At 40.3% G+C, this 7,140-nt stretch overlaps 1 non-coding gene across 1 annotated transcript; it reads left to right on the forward strand.

The window, feature by feature from the left end:
- The first annotated feature begins 284 nt into the window (after positions 1-284).
- Positions 285-357, forward strand: TRNAT-UGU (transfer RNA threonine (anticodon UGU)). The gene has a single exon. It is a non-coding gene; the product is annotated as a tRNA-Thr (tRNA).
- Positions 358-7,140: the final 6,783 nt, after the last annotated feature.

Consider the following 7,140-nt stretch of genomic DNA (forward strand, 5'->3'; position numbering starts at 1 on the left):
GTACATGCAAGTCCATCTTGCTGTTATGGGCCCCCCTTCCCCTAAACGGAGCTCTGCACCTATACAGTTCACGCAGCTTGAATGTACTGTGAAATCGATTAAGCAATTCATAAATGTAACTTTTTTGCAGAGGATTATAAATGTTGTCATTCTGGATCTGTATATTTAGTGACCTCCCTCTAAAATTCAGGTCTATAAGTGTTTGCACGCTGTTAGAAAAAAGGCCAAATAGAAGATCCATTTATATAAAATCAGTTATTTCTGAAGAACACCTCAGAATATCAGGATGATGTGGCTCAGTGGTAGAGCATCTGCTTTGTATGCAGAAGATCTTAGGTTCAATCCCCAGCATCTCCATTGAAAGGATCAGGTAGCAGGTGATGTGTCAGATCTCTGCATAGACCCTGGAAAGCCACTGCCAGTCAGAGTAGAAAAATACTACTTATTCACTCTGGTCATCTTTGGAGGTCCTGCTTTGGGTGCCCACACCATCTAAGGCTAGATAAGTGGCAACCTGAGAAAGGGCCTTCTCAGCCGTGGCATCAAAACTTTGAAACTCTGTTCCCAAGGAGATTCACCTGTCCCTCTTGATTGCTGTCTTCTTCCAGTAGATGAAGACTTGAGATGGGCACGAACCGGGAAAATTCTGAACCATGTGGTTCATGGTTCGTCGCATTTCACGAACCACAAACCACGAACTTTCACGAAGTTGCCCTGGTTTGTGAACCGGTTTGTTCGGTTCGTAAAAACATCACTTCTGGGTCAGCAGAAGCTCTGCAGTGAGCCCATCTCAAAAACTGATTGATCGGCACCAGGCTGTCTGCAGTGACAAACCGAAATATGAACCAAACAAACCAGGCTAAAATTCGTCATAGTTCATGAGAAATAAGCTTCCATGAACCACCAGTTTGTGATGAACTTCGGTTCATATTTCAGTTCATGGCTGCTCTAGTGAAGACTTTTTTGTTTGCTTGGAGTTCCCACAATCAGTAATATGTGCCCTATTTTGTGTGTTTATGGTTTTAGACTATTTTAAATATTGTTTTGCATTTAAATTGTTTTAAATTGTTTTTAGTGGCATAATGTCTGTCACCTTGTACAAAGTGTACAAATGTTTTAAATAAATAAAATACCAACCTTGATAGACCCGTGGCCTGATTCGATATAAGTCAGCTTCATGTGTTGTATTGGGATGAGCAAAGGGGTAAAATCAAGTTCAAGCAAACTGAGAAACTGCTGATAGCCCCTCCTCTCTGCCCCTCTCTTCTGCCACACTTAGAGGTATTTAACTAACCTCTGCATTTCATTCCATGGTAAACAATCATATTATAAAATAAACAGCAGAAACATTCTCTCTAGTATATAGAATTCACAATTCAGCTAAGACACAAAGTAACTTCTGAATTACCCAAGGCTAAAGCATTTGATAATAAAGAAGTTAATGGTGTCATTATAAAATTCTATTAGATCAAGATGGATAGCCATGTTAGTCTGTCTGCATCAGCAGAAAAGAGCAAGAGTCCAGTAGCACCTATAAGACGAACAAGATTTGTGGTAGGGTATGAGCTTTCGTGAGTCACAGCTCACTTCTTCACATACAGCTTGAACGTGAGTCCATCTGTCTTTATATAAATTCTATCAATAATTATATGTGTACATCATATCTGGTCAAGAAGCCATCAATACCCACTTAAATGCTGGAATTCATTCTACGCAACTGGAACACGAGTAAAATTTGAATCAGAAGGTAACAGCTGAAGAAATCAGCAAGTAATTTGTAAACCAAAAAATAAATAACAAGACCTGGTTTAGAAGAGCTCAATGGAGAATTTCACAAGCACTGTGGAGATTTATTTCCACATTTAACCCCCACCTCCTCATCCTCCCTCCTCTCCATTCTGAATTAAAGAATAACTATGCACGTTTCAGTTGTTTTAATGAATAGGGGGCGGAATCCAGCCAATTATTTCTCTCAGCCTTACCCTGTTCCCCTCCTTATTACAGCTCCTGTTGCACATGGTGTTTATCCACACAAGTCCCAAGATTGTCAGCATCACCTTTAGGGTGGTCAAACGGGAGCCCCCTCCCTTTTTCACCAGCAGAAAACTTGGTAGAATCCAACCCACTGACTATTTTGACAAAGTAAATATTGAATAAGCTCTCACTAAGTTCTGTTTTTGATACATGTATTCATCAACTCTGTGTATATTATAATTCTTTTTTTAAAAGGTAAAAATAATGATCTAAGAGTATAAACACAATTGTTCAACTGAAATAACCTCCGTACAATAAACTTGAGAAAATCTCTGAATCTGTGATTGAAAATGTGTTTATCAAAGAGGCCTATGTAATCTCTCTCATTCTTTCCCATTTTTTCTTTAGCCTTCCATGACACCACATAGTGGCAGATCTAAAACGTGAGAATAAAATTATTAAGAGTCACTGTTAAATTATTAAGAAGTATTAATGGTGTGATAATTTACCATGATATTTACTCATAGAACACACAGAGATCATCAGTTTAATCATTTGTCCAGTGTTTTCTAAACATTTTGGTAGAGTTTTACAGTGCAATCAGCTCATCTGTTCTCTTCGTCTAATTTATAATGTGGATAATTCTAAATCCCCTCATGGTAAACAAGTTTCTGGATATAGTTCAATCTTATATGTAAACTAAAAATCTGTTTCACATACAAGGATAAATAAGAATGTCTTTACCATCATCTTTAATGCACAAAATTCTTCTGCACAGATTGTTCTGGTTACTACCACTTTGAAAGGATCTGGACACAACACAATCATTTTCCTTATGTACAAGTATGCCATAAGCAAAGCTCGGAGAAAGGGAATTTGGGAATACCAGAACATTTCATGTTTAGCTAAATTCTACCTCCCCCCCACCCCCCCCCCCCCAAAATCTGGTCTTTGGAGACATGAAACGATCCTACCTACTGAAATTCTTTATGTATGGGAGTACCCTGTTCATTTCCCTCCCTATAAGCTATCTTCTTCAAAACCACACCTCCCACAGAGGTCAAATACACGTAAGCTTCAAATCACTGGTCCTATTTCAATAGCCACTTTTGGGTTCTGTTGTGTTTTTGACCCACCCTTCCTACAAGAACCCCACGGCAGCTTTTGTGGTTCTCTCCACTCCATTTTACCCGCATAAGGACTTGGTAAGGTAGAAGAGGATGAGAAAGAGAATGACTGGCCCAAGTTGCTCAGTCGATGTTAGATATCTAATGAGGAAAGTGTTAAACATTAAATACTGTTAGAGAGCAATCCTAAACAGATCTCAGAATCCTCCGTAGCTATATTAAATATGGCTTAACATTTGCTCACTTATGGCAGGCAATCTCCAAGTAATTTACTCTGCTGCCTGCTGCTGCTTGGAGCAGGGAAAAATAAATAAAAATAAGGTGCTGGCCAGGTCACTAGCACACCTGGAAGTGACACTGAGCAGCTCTAGGAGTTGCCAGAAACTCTATGGTAAAACATAGAGTTTTACTGAAGAGTTCTGCAGTTCCCTGAGCTGCTCATTTTCACTTCCAGGTTATATCCCAGAAGAACAAAGTTGCATGTTTATTATCCAGTAGCATTGCATGCCGAACTTGAAGTCTGATGACACTTCAGTTATTTGTCAAAGTACAATTCCTGAGTCCAGTTGAGTTTTGTCACTAAAAAATTAGGACCTGGATCCTATGACCACATTCCACATGCTTGTCTGGACACAGTGCATGTCACTTCCCCTCTTGCCACTACTTCTTTTTGTACAGGAACAATGGTTTCCAATAAGCCCTTGTGCAAATTGAAATGGTAGCAGAAGAGAAAGTCTGCTGTGCGGCGGCCAGAACAAAACACAAGCAGAATGTAGCCATTCGATCCAAGCCATAGTATTTGAAATTTGGTGTGTGTGGCAATATCATGATTTTCATTACAGGATTTTCCTCCAATTTAGATCCTTTTCTGTTATTCAGATGTAGATAGACTATTGAGTAATGGATTATGCCATAACCCAATGAATGATAGATAGTTCAGAGCATTACTCTGTTAAGATGCAATATTCCATCATACATTACAAGGCTGGTTCAGATGGGAGCCAGACCTCTCAATCTTATCTACAGTCTTGGGGCTGCTGTTTGCTCACAGGAAAGACATGCACTGTGGGATCTTATAGATTTATCCCCCTTACGGCATTGCATTCTCCCCCAACACAAGAGCTTCTTCCAAGCTGGATTGGAACAGATCCATAGAATCCAACCCAGAATCGTAGCAGCATCATTAATATGCAGATGACATCCAGCTTCACATCTTGCTATCCAGATCTCGTGGTGAAGCAGTAGACAGCTTGTGGCATTGATTGCTGTGGTCAAATGGCTGAAAGCAAACAAATGGAACCCAGACAAGATGGAAGTGGTGCTGGTTGGGAAGGAGGAGATCTCGAAGGATATCGTGCTCCCCAATTTTGTTGGGGTTCAGCCACTTTTACCATGGAAGCTTGCTGGGTGACCTTGCACCCGTCATAAACTCTCAGTCTGGCCTACTTCACAGGGATGGTGTTCTCAGAAAGTGGAAGAGGGAAGAATGATGTCCTAAGCTGCTTTTAGTCCCAACTGGGGAGAAAGGCATGATATAAATAAATATATGCAAATGCATGCACATGTAATGTGCATAAAGGAGAATTTCAGAGAAATGATAACGCATCCGCTAGTACAAATTTAAATACAGTTCTCATAGCATAACTGTGCTTTGGAAAGGGGAAAAATCTGAAAGGCTCAGGAATTTTTTTGGTAAAGCTTAAATCTGGAAACTTAACCCAACATGTGTGAGCTCCTAAAAGCCTGCCAACTCCTGCAATGTTTAAAAACTTCTTGTACAACTAAAGCCACATGAAGAATGAAATTAAACCCAATGGAAATCTGTGACATTTTTAGCATTAGGCAATGTTTGTGTGAAAAAAATGGCAAAAATTCCCCCAGTCTCTCCAGAACTATTTCTAGCTTTTAATTACATTTCAGTATAATTCAGGACAGCTTTTTATAATGATGACCCACTACACAGAACTTATGTAACCCATTTTTTAAGAAAAAAATTAGGAACATTTGGAGGAAGAGGCTTTGTTGTAATATAATGAAGTCTGTTCTTTTTTGTCTCAAAGGACTTACATATCCTATCATCTGCTTAGTGTCAATATTTGCAATAGATACAGGTAACACAGGAAAAAAATAAGCAATGAAGAACTAATTTTGAATATGTTGCTTGTTCTGGAAACTGCTGATTTTTTTTTTGAAAGATTCTGAACAACTTGTTATGGGGAAGAGCAGTTGTGTGGCTGCCTAGCACATGGAATGTACAAATAAGGTTCCATGTTCATTCCTCAGCATCTTTTGTTAAATGTTTCATGTTGCACAGCTGGGAAAAGTGAAGGCATGAAACCTTCTCAGGTTGCTGCTGAACAGGCAATACAGTGATAAATGGACCAAATGGTATGACTTACAGTCTCTCTACACATTATGAAGTACTTAGGGATGCTCAAGTGGACCTCATTTCACGTAATCCGCCCCCCCCCCCAACATCCCATCCACTTGCTTGCAGTCATACTTCAATTTGCTTCCCATGAGTACGTTCATGTGTTCGATATCAGTTCCTCCTCAGCTGCTAAAAGTTGACTTTTAGCAGTTAAAGTTTAGCAGTTTTAGCAGTTTCCCCTACCTCCCACATCCATTCATTGAAATGCAGGTCTTAACAATTTCTCACACCTTAAAGAAATGCTAATTGGCAAGTCAAAGGAGCCTACAGTACTTGTTCTCACAGCGGAAACAGAGTTGAATTGGTGTTCTGCACTCCAAACTCATATGAAGATGCAGTCATACAAAGAGAGTTCCCATGAAAGCAGCATGCACATGTGCTGAGCAAGAACCGCTTGTCTGTGAACTGAGGACCACACAAAATCCTGCACTTGAGCATCCCCAGGAAATTCACAACATGTAGAGAGAGTGTTAGGATATTTACTTACTTAGGCTTGGATCCTGTAAATGAATTCTGTGTGCGCTATACACTATCTGCTGCAGAGAGTGCCCCCTTCTGCTAAAATGTCTGCTTGCACCCTTTGAAAACTGTTGATCTTAAACAAACAGAAGTTTTAGGAGAAGAGGAGGAAGTGAGCTCCGTGGCAGAGACTAGTCTGCATGGAGCTCATTAATAGGAACCAAGCCTTACATTGTGACTTGGGGTATCTAGCTTGATAAAATAGCAGGTGTTGGATTTATCACTGAAGATTCAGTCCCGTTTGGGTGAACCAGTTACTGGGACTTAACTTCCTTCTCTTATACATTTGACATAGTTTTGGACCTAGATTTGGGGAGATGCAGCTTCCTCCTATAGCAATTCATGTCCTGCAAAGAAGTTCTTTGTACTGATCTGAGAAAGACTGTAAAAAGTGTACAGTCTGCAGTCTCGCTGTGCCTTAATTCATATGGTATTCAGTTATCAGATTATATATTCATCAAATTTTCTCTGTCACTTGCAATATACGTTCATAATTTTCCTTTGAATCTTTGTCTTGCTTTGGAGAAAACTTACAGAACATGGCAACAAAATGGATTTCCAGAACTAGCCATGCACCAGTCCTATATGATGCACACTGATTACCAAGGCTGGCTCTAGTGCCAGTCAGGCCTGTTGCCAGAACTTATGGGGTGGGGGCATGGGTACTCTGAGGGGGGCAGTGTTGGCATGTCCCTATCATCAAGTGACCCTTTGGTACTGGCCACAGTACAAGCAGCCAAATCAGCATCTGCTGGCTTTATTGTTGCTGCTTGGTCTGAGCTGAGCAGTGCCTCTGGCACTACCAGTACCACTAGAGCTACTTGCCTCAACTTGCTTGGCGTCCCACTCCATTCCTGTATAAAGTGGTTGAGCTCTTCGCACCAATAACTGCTTCTCATTTCCAATTTACATACACAGTCATTTTCACAAAGGCATGCATAAAAGTCGTAGAAGCAGTATCCTATACATATTGCAGATATATGGCTATCAGCTCTCCAGGGAAAAGTGATTTTGTGTGGGATCCAACTCCGTGTTGGGTAAAGGAGATGAAAAGTTATCAGTGTCTCCCAGAACAATCCTGAGCAGGTC

The sequence above is a fragment of the Eublepharis macularius genome, chromosome 5 (genome assembly GCF_028583425.1).
Source record: "Eublepharis macularius isolate TG4126 chromosome 5, MPM_Emac_v1.0, whole genome shotgun sequence".
Classification (NCBI taxonomy): domain Eukaryota; kingdom Metazoa; phylum Chordata; class Lepidosauria; order Squamata; family Eublepharidae; genus Eublepharis; species Eublepharis macularius.